The 12,365-nt window shown below is 42.1% G+C and overlaps 1 pseudogene; it reads left to right on the forward strand.

Annotated features, from left to right (window-relative positions):
* Positions 1-12,365, forward strand: part of LOC134034374 (aerolysin-like protein) — a 118,778-nt pseudogene that overhangs the window by 21,901 nt on the left and 84,512 nt on the right.

Below are 12,365 nucleotides of genomic sequence, written 5' to 3' on the forward strand. Positions count from 1 at the left end.
AAACAGTAAAGAATTGATTTTACAAAAGCACATATCTACTTTCTTTGAGGTACAGAACACAGAGTATGGTGAACTTGAGATAACCTGACAAAGTTTGTTAAGGAAACTTTGAGAACAGGTCAGATGAATTGGGAATAAAGAAACAACGACACAGCTTTCTCTGTTATTACATCCGTTGCATCAGATGCACAAAGCAGTAGAGAACCGTGACTCTTAAACCTTGGCCCTCTGACCCCAATTACTCGTCAGAAAAAAACACGATACAGCGCGCACACAGCATTAGGCCTACATGAAATTGTGTTGGTCAGTACGCACTATTTGAGCCCGCCCTTGCTGCACTCTTTACGGTAATTGTGCATAATGACGTTGCGTTGGTATATTTAGCCTCCAGATCGACCAGTCATTCTGCACAACACTATAACATATAGGCTAGGCTAGGGCTACAAAACAGTGGCACGGCGGCCGGAAGAAAATCAGTTGGCACGGCGGCCGAAAGGTTTTTAAATAACATGGCCTACCTTTGATTATCTTTTCTTGAAAACGAAGACCATTCTTTAGTCTTTTTGGATGAATTGGTTGATGGCTGGGTCATCAAAGCAGAATTGTCAAGAGAGGAGGCATGATATCTTGATTGTTGTTGGACAGCTTTGGTGGGACTTGGTGGTGGTGGTGGTGTGTGTGTGTGTGTGTGTGTGTGTGTGTGTGTGGGGGGGGGGGGGGGGATTTGAGTTTGTGTGCTTGTTTGTGTGTGTGAGATAGAAAGATAGAGAAACAGTAAAGAATTGATTTTACAAAAGCACATATCTACTTTCTTTGAGGTACAGAACACAGAGTATGGTGAACTTGAGATAACCTGACAAAGTTTGTTAAGGAAACTTTGAGAACAGGTCAGATGAATTGGGAATAAAGAAACAACGACACAGCTTTCTCTGTTATTACATCCGTTGCATCAGATGCACAAAGCAGTAGAGAACCGTGACTCTTAAACCTTGGCCCTCTGACCCCAATTACTCGTCAGAAGAAAACACGATACAGCGCGCACACAGCATTAGGCCTACTGTGTTGGTCAGTACGCACTATTTGAGCCAGCCCTTGCTGCACTCTTTACGGTAATTGTGCATAATGACGTTGCGTTGGTATATTTAGCCTCCAGATTGACCAGTCATTCTGCACAACACTATAACATATAGGCTAGGCTAGGCTAGGGCTACAAAACAGTGGCACGGCGGCCGGAAGAAAATCAGTTGGCACGGCGGCCGAAAGGTTTTTAAATAACATGGCCTACCTTTGATGATCTTTACTTGAAAACGAAGTCCATTCTTATGTCTTTTTGGATGAATTGGTTGATGGCTGGGTCATCAAAGCAGAATTGTCAAGAGAGGAGGCATGATATCTTGATTGTTGTTGGACAGCTTTGGTGGGACTTGGTGGTGGTGGTGTGTGTGTGTGTGTGTGTGTGTGTGTGGGGGGGGGGGCATTTGAGTTTGTGTGCTTGTTTGTGTGTGTGAGATAGAAAGATAGAGAAACAGTAAAGAATTGATTTTACAAAAGCACATATCTACTTTCTTTGAGGTACAAAACACAGAGTATGGTGAACTTGAGATAGCCTGACAAAGTTTGCTAAGGAAACTTTGAGTAAAGGTCAGATGAATAGGGAATAAAGAAACAACGACACAGCTTTCTCTGTTATTACATCCGTTGCATCAGATGCACAAAGCAGTAGAGAACCGTGACTCTTAAACCTTGGCCCTCTGACCCCAATTACTCGTCAGAAAAAAACACGATACAGCGCGCACACAGCATTAGGCCTACATGAAATTGTGTTGGTCAGTACGCACTATTTGAGCCAGCCCTTGCTGCACTCTTTACGGTAATTGTGCATAATGACGTTGCGTTGGTATAGATTGACCAGTCATTCTGCACAACACTATAACATATAGGCTAGGCTAGGGCTACAAAACAGTGGCATGGAGGCCGGAAGAAAATCAGTTGGCACGGCGGCCGAAAGGTTTTTAAATAACATGGCCTACCTTTGATTATCTTTTCTTGAAAACGAAGTCCATTCTTTAGTCTTTTTGGATGAATTGGTTGATGGCTGGGTCATCAAAGCAGAATTGTCAAGAGAGGAGGCATGATATCTTGATTGTTGTTGGACAGCTTTGGTGGGACTTGGTGGTGATGGTGTGTGTGTGTGGGGGGGGGGGGGGGGCATTTGAGTTTGTGTGCTTGTTTGTGTGTGTGATATAGAAAGATAGAGAAACAGTAAAGAATTGATTTTACAAAAGCACATATCTACTTTCTTTGAGGTACAAAACACAGAGTATGGTGAACTTGAGATAACCTGACAAAGTTTGCTAAGGAAACTTTGAGAACAGGTCAGATGAATTGGGAATAAAGAAACAACAACACAGCTTTCTCTGTTATTACATCCGTTGCATCAGATGCACAAAGCAGTAGAGAACCGTGACTCTTAAACCTTGGCCCTCTGACCCCAATTACTCGTCAGAAAAAAACACGATACAGCGCGCACACAGCATTAGGCCTACATGAAATTGTGTTGGTCATTACCAGGCCCCAACGTAATACGCGGGCGCAGAATTCCGACGAAAACCCGCTGCCTACCTTTGATGATCTTTGAAAACAAAGTCCATTATCCTGTCCTTTTGGAAATAATTGGTTGATTGCTGGTTCATGCAACTTTTAATTTAATATGTCCTCCTAAAATGTAATTGTTAATGTCCTCCTCGCGACTTCCATTGTGAAGTGAACGAACAAGCTAACATTAGAGCTAGCTAGTTTATCAGCTTCAAACAGGGCTGCAAACTTTTCAAAAAACCTTGGAGTTTTTTGAAAACTCCAACGAGACGATATTTCACGTGTGTTTCCACACTTCTCCCCCACCTTCCATTACTGTTTACAACGTTGGCAGGACTACTTGGTTGGCGTTGCCTTCTCAGCGTGAGAAATACAAGGTTTGGCGTGTGAACTGGTTGAAATGCGTGTGTCTCACGGCCAATGCGTGAAAGTTGGCAGCCCTTGTGATTGCGTTCCCCACAGCGGGCGGAACCTGTCATAAAGTTAGCGATAACAAAGCCCATCCATTTAGAGGGAAGATATGATTGGTCAATTTTAGCGTCAATGGAAATTAGTCTTTCATTGAACAATTAAAACTGGCCCTCTGTAAATTCATAGCTGGACCACCAATCACAGAGCTGCATAGGATTTTCCTCCCAACAACGGAGGCTGCAAAATTCTGATAGGGTGACAAGAGGGGATTTTTTTCTCTCTTCACATTCCAACACAAACTGAATAGGCAGGATTGAAGGGTTTATTTTCAGAAACATTGTCTTTAGATTGTCAAATTATGACTTGATAAAATGAGAACAGATTACTTTTAAAATATTTATATTTTTGGATATATATTAGGCCCTCTCTGAGGGCCTAGAGGGCCCTGACAGTTCCCCCCTGATGGATACATGCTCTGATGAGAAAAACAAGCTTGAAATATACTTATCCTAATAACAAGGTGGATAGCCTGTCAACAAATCGATCCAAATAATTGGTAGGATACTATCTGTCGATCCATTGAGAGGATTTTTAACGCTTTCGTCAAAGGGCTTAATAAATACGGTATTGGTTCTTTGTTTTCTTTATCCCCAAGAACCTTTTGATTTTTACTCGTCCCTGAGTGGGAAAAGATACACTGAAGACATCAAGGTCCTGACAGTGCAAACAGGCCAATCAAAAGTGAGGATTCATAACATTGAGTACCACATTGATGATCTGGCCATGCTTTTCCAACAACCCAATGTGCTCCGTCAGATGAAAGTGGAGAACCATAACTGCAGAGACATAGAACAGGAGGTGAATCTGGAGGGGAGCACAGAGAGACAGAGTTCCTGGGAGACGAGCATCTCCAACAGCCTGACTCTCTCTGCCTCCATAGAGGTTACGGTACCGTTCGTCTCCGTCTCTGCAGGAGTGGAGTACTCAAACTCCAAAACCGTCACCAACGGCAACTCTCTCACTGAGACCATCTCTCACTCTCTCACTGTGAAAGTCATCGTCCCTCCCAACCACTCCTGTGTGGTGAAGATGGCAGGGAAGACGAACAAGTTCGACATCCCGTACAAAGCTCAACTCTCCAGGGAGTTTACCAACGGGAGAGTCCATACCACCCCAGTGTCTGGGACGTACAAAGGTGTCCAGGTGGGGGAGATGCATGCTGTGGCAGAGCGCTGTGTTCCCATCCCCAACGCCAAGCCCTGCCCTGACAAACTGACAGATATATCTCATCCTAAATCTGATGTTTAGAAAACTAACAGTCACATGACATACCATATGCTTATGACCTCTTAAAATACTGATTGACAGATTTTCCCTGACTACTTCTGATTGATGACTACTCTTGTTTAATTGAATCTGAACCAAATCACATATTAAAGATCGTACTTTCTGAGAAGCAAAACTGTGTTTTTACTTCTGGAGAACAAATACATACACAGCACAGGGCTGTCCAACCTTGACAATAAAGTATAATAAAATAGTAGAATGAAAGTAAACTTACAACTTATTTAGAAATGTATAATATTTCTTTCTATTTGGTAGTTTACTTAAAAGTTTTAAAAGTCTTATAACAAAAGTAAATTAAAAGTGTACTATTTTACTTACAGTAGTCTACACTTGAATAAACAGTGCAGGCCTACCGTACAGTATTAATGGGTTATTCTCATTGTACAGAAAAAAGAACAAACAGAATCTATCAAAATAATCCAAAACATTGCTTAAGGTATTAAAAAAACTAAAAAAATAGGACTTTCATTCAGACAATTCCACAAAAATATAATTGAATACACATTTAAATGTAATCATTGTTTTATTTATTGTAATAGCTGTAGCTGATCACAACACTATTTGCTTTAACCACTTAAAGATACACACAATAAAAATAAAGTGTACAAATTCATTTGTCATTTGGATCCAAAAAGCATGTATCAAACTAACTTGTTTTGTTGAAAAACATTTCAACTCCAACATTTCAACAAATCTTTTCATGTTCCCTCCCACTCCCCCTTGTGGTCATGTGTGGTGCTGCAAGTGCAGCTCCCTCTCCTCACCCTCCCCCTTGTGGTCATGTGTGGTGCTGCACATACAGCGTCCTCTCCTCACACCCCACTAGTCTTGATGGCTGAGTAGGTACTGAAGTCAGAGCTCGGAGTCCTCTTCTTCTGTGGTCTCCTCTGTCCCTGGGGGAAATCCAGCGCAGCGTAACACTGGTCTCCTTCCTGCTGGGGGTCAGAGGTCACTCATGACAGTTCAGTAGAATGTCTTATTACTTTGACTGTCAGTGGGAGAGCTTGTATTTTACTGCTGTGAGTATGACATGATTACCCAATGAGGGGACTACACATCACCATGGCTACATTTGATAAAACTACAATACCCATGAATATAACATGCTAGTCAAACCTGTAGAATACACATTACTATGGCTACATTTTATTAAACTACAATACCCATGAAGGTTAGGGGGATATCCTACCTGCAGTCTGCTCTCTCTCCTCCTGGTGTCAGTCCTGCGATCTCCTTGAGGTTCCTTTGAAGCTGCAGAGAAGATTCATCAGCATTAGTCAAAGTGAACTGTATAAATAAGGAGAATGATCTGACAAATGATGATGAACTTTTCAATTTCAAGTATATGTGTTCTAGGGTATTTATTTATTTAGCAACAGAATGAGAAGGAAGTGAGAGAATGTGAGACAGAGAAAAGGAGTGCAGGCAGTGAGAGAGGAGGAGAGACCAGACAGAGAAAAGGAATGCAGGCAGTGAGAGAGGAGGAGAGACCAGACAGAGAAAAGGAGTGCAGGCAGTGAGAGAGGAGGAGAGACCAGACAGAGTAAAGGAGTGCAGGCAGTGAGAGAGGAGAGACCAGACAGAGTAAAGGAGAGAAGGCAGTGAGAGAGGAGGAGAGACCAGACAGAGAAAAGGAGTGCAGGCAGTGAGAGAGGAGGAGAGACCAGACAGAGTAAAGGAGTGCAGGCAGTGAGAGAGGATGAGAGTACCGGTCGTCCTGCAGCAGTAGTGGTAGACCAGGATGGAGGAGAGGATGGAGGAAAGGAGAGCACAGCCAGGACACAGAGTGAGCAGCAGGATCCAGTACAGATCCTTCTCTGGATCAGGATGGCAGGCTGGCTCTGAAGGACCCGGCTCTGGAACTAACACAGTGGAAGCAGAGAACAAGAACATCACGTACACACGTTATTCCTTCAGTTCTCAATCTGAGGAACCTCATTCAGTCAATCTGGAATAAATGTACAAAGAGATATTCTCACCAAATGAAAGACGGATGGTTATATTTCCATAAAGATAGATCATCTCAAGTTTTATCTTGTCTGTTTCCACCACCTTCCTCTCCACAGTCCCACAGTAGTAGAGTCCCAGGTCAGACTCAGTCACGTTCTCCATCAGGAGATCATAGGTGTTGTTAGACTTGTTCCATTGGAACATGTTTTTGTTGTTATTATATGTATACATGACCAGAGTAGGCTGGTTCCTATGAGAGCAGTTCCTGTACCACACTACGTACACCGCAGTTGATGCTCTGCAGTCACAGTGGAGAGTAACGTCTTCTCCTGGCTTGACTCTCTGCTCCACCTGGGCTCCAGAGACCCCTGTCTCTCCACAGGAAGCAGCACCTGGAGAGGAACAGGAAGTGTTTGGAACAAAGTCTTGATGAAACATATTTATGAACAACGTTACTGTAATTCATAAGTAGTTGAGGTTATTTTGTCTCAACAACAGGGTCCACTTGACAACAACCACACAGCACCCACAACAAGACCTCCCTAAACTGACACACACAGGTTGCCCTTCACTAGCCTCAGACAACAACTCTCAGAATACTTTTTCCTGATGAAATATTGTGTTAATTTGTTCCGATGAAATATTGACTGATACTGAATAATATTGAAATATAATTTGTCATATTGCAGGGTAATAATAATAATAATATGTTACATTTTTATAGCGCCTTTCCAGAGCTCAATTGCTTTACAATGGTGCTACAGTAAAATAAATCAAGAACACACTCACCTGTAAACAACAACAATACCAACATAATCACCTGCAATCAACAACATTTAATTTTTTATTTAATGTATTTTCTGTCCACAGATCCCACATACCACGATCCTACCTTGAAATGGTTTAAACAATACAAGGATTACATCAGCAAAGTGTGTTCTACGTCTTGTAGTTGTTGGGGTGGTGGTGGCGTCATGATACACTGATAGTGGTCGCATGGACCCTGTGGTTGAGACAGAATAACCTCAAACTAAACTTTCCGTTGACGCTATGAGAGCTGTTCACACCCTGATGTCTCAAAACCTTCAAAGAAAAAAAGGCCACTGAGATGTTTCCATTGCAGCTAACCAATCGCTGCACGTATGTCCTTTAATGGTGCTGTGGATGGGCACATCGTAACGGAAACATGCGTCAAAGACTGCTTCTCTGTCAGTCAGCGTCAAACCTGGAGATGGACAGGCTGTGTCTGTGTGTCGCTCTGACTGCACTCTTCTGTAAGTAAACTCAGGACCACTTCCTCGATCAAAGTAGCTCGTTTTAGTCATTATTGAGAGATCATCTGAAAACAAGGAACGTCAAGTCCTGTCATATAGATATGAATTATGATTATTAATTATGAATTAGAGTAACGTTGTTCATAAATATGTTTCCTCAAGACTCTGTTCCAAACACTTCCTGTTCCTCTGCAGGTGCTGCTTCCTGCGGAGAGACAGGGGTCTCTGGAGCCCAGGTGGAGCAGAGAGTCACACCAGGAGACAACGTTACTCTCCACTGTGACTGCAGAGTATCATCTGGGGTGTACGTAGTGTGGTACAGGAACTGCTCTCATAGGAACCAGCCTACTCTGGTCATGTCTACATATAACAACAAAAACATGTTCCAATGGAACAAGTCTAACAACACCTATGATCTCCTGATGGAGAACGTGACTGAGTCTGACCTGGGACTCTACTACTGTGGGACTGTGGAGAGGAAGGTAGTCGACATAGACAAGATAAAAGAGGAGATTATCTATCTGTATGGAGATATAACCATCCGTCTTTCATTTGGTGAGAACATCTCTTTGTACATTTATTCCAGAATGTTAAAAGACAGATAAGACTAAATGAGATTCCTCAGAATAACTTAAAATGATCTATCTCTTTGGAAATGACACCCTCAGGCTTTTGTTTGGTACAAAAGTGTTTCTCTGCTATTCCCTGCAACAACTTGTCATCTGCTTCGTTAAGGAGAAATGTGAACATCCAGTTCAGAGGCAGATAGATGAAACATGCCCTGTCCTCCCTCCTGTGTAGCAGAGCCCCCAGACCCTGTCTGCCCGGTGTGTCCAGACCCTGACGGGGACTGTGGTCTGAGCTGGGTCCTGGTGCTGCTGTCCAGAGCTCTGGCTGCCCTCCTCCTCCCATGTGCCTACTGGGTCGGATCCATGCAAGGTGGTTCACAGCACACCTGCACACCCACCTGCTCGATTGTTAACCCCTGGATAGATGTCATACTGTCAGATTACTGTGTGGCTAACTGATTGGTGGAGTGAATCTCTGAACAGAAACCTGTTACTTTGTACAGAGACCATGTTATCTACCAGAACTATTTACAACAAATAATCTTGTTTGATTTTGTACTGCAGCTCTTCCCTGTAATCATAGCAGGATGTTGTATGTGGTGATAGTTGTTTGTTGTTAAAAGCAGGATCATGGAGGAGGAGGGAGGAGGTCCAGAAGAGGAGAGACCAGACTGACCAGTCTTTCTCCATGTCTCTCCAATGATCTCTCCATCTGTGTGGTCACCACGACAACCACGACGAGACCATGACATGGTTTACTGTTGTTTTTTTTTAGGGGAAGTGTCTAACTTCGAATGTCGCTTAATCCTTTTTGTTGCAAAATGTCTTTTTGTGTAGAGGATGCATTTTGTTATCATGCTTCTGTGCTTTGATGACAAAATAAACACCTGAAAATATGTTGTGCTGAATTGTCTTGATTTGACCCTTACAGAAGGAGTAAATACCTTAATTTAAGCACCTTGAGCTACAATTCTTGTATGAAATGTGCTATATAAAGAAAGTCTTACTTACTTACTAATGTGGTTTCAACCAGCTACTCTGAACATCCCCGTCTTAAGAAGCCTTTGTGGTTTGTGCTCAGAGCTCCTTGTTACCAGAGGAAGCTCTGCCCCTGTGTTCTAGAACACAAGTGGTTAGAGGACTTTGATCTGCTGTCAGACTGCAAAGAACAATGTAGCTTAAAATAGATCAAATAAAATCAAACTTTGTTTCCAAATAATAACTAACATCACAAAAGTTACAAAAACTATATACATATAAAGGATTTTAGTGTAGAATTCCTTTCTTATAGAAAATTACATTGATCCACTTTCATATACAATCATAGGTAAATGCACAAATGCTTTTTAACTATAGAACAAGAATTATGGAACTGAAATAGCATTAGAAGGCTTTCCATACTTTTGAGGCATGAGCAATTAGGAAATAGCTCTTACTACCCAGGAACAAAAACGGTGTTACCTAAAAAAACAGTAAACCATGTCATGGTGTCGTCGTGGTTGTCGTGGTGACCACACAGCTGGAGAGATTCCAGGAGAGATAAGGAGAAAGACTGGTCAGTCTGGTCTCTCCTCCTCCGGACCTCCTCCCTCCTCCATGATCCTGCTTTTAACAACAAACAACAATTGTTATGTTAGTGAATGAATGCTGCCCCCTATAGGCTGGGAGAGTTCATGAGTTCTACGATGTAGTGATGAACACGTTACAGTAAAGCTCCAGTCATCTGTATCAACCTGGGGGGTGTTCCATCAACGTCGATTAAGGAAAAGCTAGACTAGCTAGTTCCGTTCCATTAAGGTGGCTTATTTTAGTTCTAGCTACGTAACCAAGGTAACTTATACTTCGGAACTAGCCTGATCCGTGTCAGGCTAAAAGTCAAGCTAAACTAAAATGTGTTGCAAATAATTTCAAACAGGCGGAAACAGAATCTCAAAAGACAGTTCCGTCGAGTAAATTCCTGCGCGCAAACCACTTTAGTCCGTGTTCGGAAACGTAAATTCTGACTTTTTGAAGTGCAGACATTAATGGTTTAGCTACATGTTTACTTCATCTCCAAAAAATATATTAATTTAAATAAACAAGTTAAGAAATAATGTCACTTTTGTTTTCAAAAGCCATTGGTTAATTGACATAAAATAAGGATTTAGAAACTAAGCAGAGCGTCTAGACAAGTTACAATCAATTATGGCGTATCCGTTCTTTGACAACCCTGTGGTGGATGAAGGTGCTCAGATTATACAAAGAGCGTTTATCCCACCAGCCCCAAGGGTCTTCAGAGACAGAAGTAATGGTTCCCTGACCAGTATCTGTGGAAGAAGCATAGGTTCAGCAGGCCCAGCATAGTTTATCTAGATAAATGTAATTGTCATTCTTAAAAAAAAAATACATAAATATATATATATATATGAAATAACACTTTAGCAACTCTTAAGGATGGCAATGAACACATAAGAGCAGCCTACCATCCTTTGTAAAAAGTAATAGAAAGGAGAGTAGACTATAATAGTAGAAAGGAGGGTAGTAGACTGCAGTCTATGTAGGTAGGCCTAGACTAGTCTGCTGGAATCACACACAAGGAAGCAAACCCACTGTAGCCAAGCCTTGACACTGTTCAGTCTGTCTGCATCTGTCTATGTCTTTGCATGTGGGACATTCTTGAACGGGCAACTATGCCAGGAAATATGAAGGGTATACCTTGCTCCAAAGCAGTAGCTGAATATTATCATCAGTTTTTCAGGTAATCTTGAAACACATAGAATCAAGGAGGACTTTTTATTCAATTGTATAAAGTATTTTCATTGTTTAAAGTAGCCTATATGTTGACAAGCCTCTATATTACTATATTGGAAGACTCAGGGGGTGACTGCCTGGTGCCCCCATGGTTGAAAGTGTTTCTAAAATGCCCAGAGTGGCAACAATTAGACCAAGTGCCCTACTGTCTGCCATTCACATTGTGAAATATGCTTGAGTGCACAGGATGCCCCATGCAATAAATGACAGTGTGCCCTCTATAAATGTAAAAAAAACCCTGGTGTTGTCTCGTACTACTTTAAGTATCTACACCTAATAACACAACAACAATCACCACATACAGCAGTACAAAATCAAGGATTTCTGTCAAGAGTTACAGTCAAAACGAGATTTTTGAAAAGAGTTTTGGAAGATAAATGGTAGGTTCTGCGCTTTTGAAAACCAGGTTTCGAAGACACAGATATTTTCTGCGCTCTTAATAAAATCAGGTTTTGAAGATACAAATCTATATTTTGCGTTATCCAGTTTTACCCTTGCACATTTTTTGCAAGTGTAAAAAAGTGGACTTGCGAATTTAGCTTGGCTGGCTACGGGCCTGCATGGTCCCCTTCCGCTAGGCTGGCTACGGGCCTGCATGGTCCCACTGAGCATCTGCGGGACCGACAAGTCCGATCCTAGACGGCTCCACTTCGGATTTTACAGGGCTTGAAAGATCTGCTGCTAATGTTTTGGAGCCGGATACCACGAGACTAGTGATGGGCATTCCGGCTCTTTTTCGTGAGCCGGCTCGTATGGCTCAGCTCACTAAAAAGAGCCGGCTCTTTTGGCTCCCTAACGGCTCTTTAAAAAATACATGTTTTAACTATTAATTTGACTATGATAGGTGTGAAAACAATTTGATTAAATTATGAAATGAAATCATACTCGACCGTAACCACATATCTTTAAAAATGCATTGATTTGTCATGGCTCTCTTCCGAGTTTTGACTACTCTCTGACTGTGTGAGTTGGCTCGGCCCTCCCTCATGCAGGATTGACAGGAACAGACGATGATCGTGTGCGCCTTTAAGCCTACAAGTATTTTTTCGTTGTTCTTTGAATTAGTCGATTATTTTAAATACAATTAAAATTCATTATTTCATAATCATTTAGTTGTTATAGGCTGTATTAATCTATTAAAAATAGAGTCGGCTCTTCAGATATGCGAGCCAGCTCCCGACGTTCACCTTCAACGACCCATCACTACACGAGACACCTCCAGGGGTCTTACAGAGTCTATCCCTCGGCGGGTCGACGCTGTTTTAGCGGCACATCGAGGACCAACGGCATGGGCAGGTGGTCTGGATGTTTTGGATAATCGGTGTACATGCATGTTACATGATATAGGCCTACATACAGAACGTACATTGCATACATGCACATTCACACGAACCGGAACGCGTGTATTTAATGTGTTGTAGGGGACATG

Source organism: Osmerus eperlanus, chromosome 14, assembly GCF_963692335.1.
Source record: "Osmerus eperlanus chromosome 14, fOsmEpe2.1, whole genome shotgun sequence".
Taxonomy (NCBI): domain Eukaryota; kingdom Metazoa; phylum Chordata; class Actinopteri; order Osmeriformes; family Osmeridae; genus Osmerus; species Osmerus eperlanus.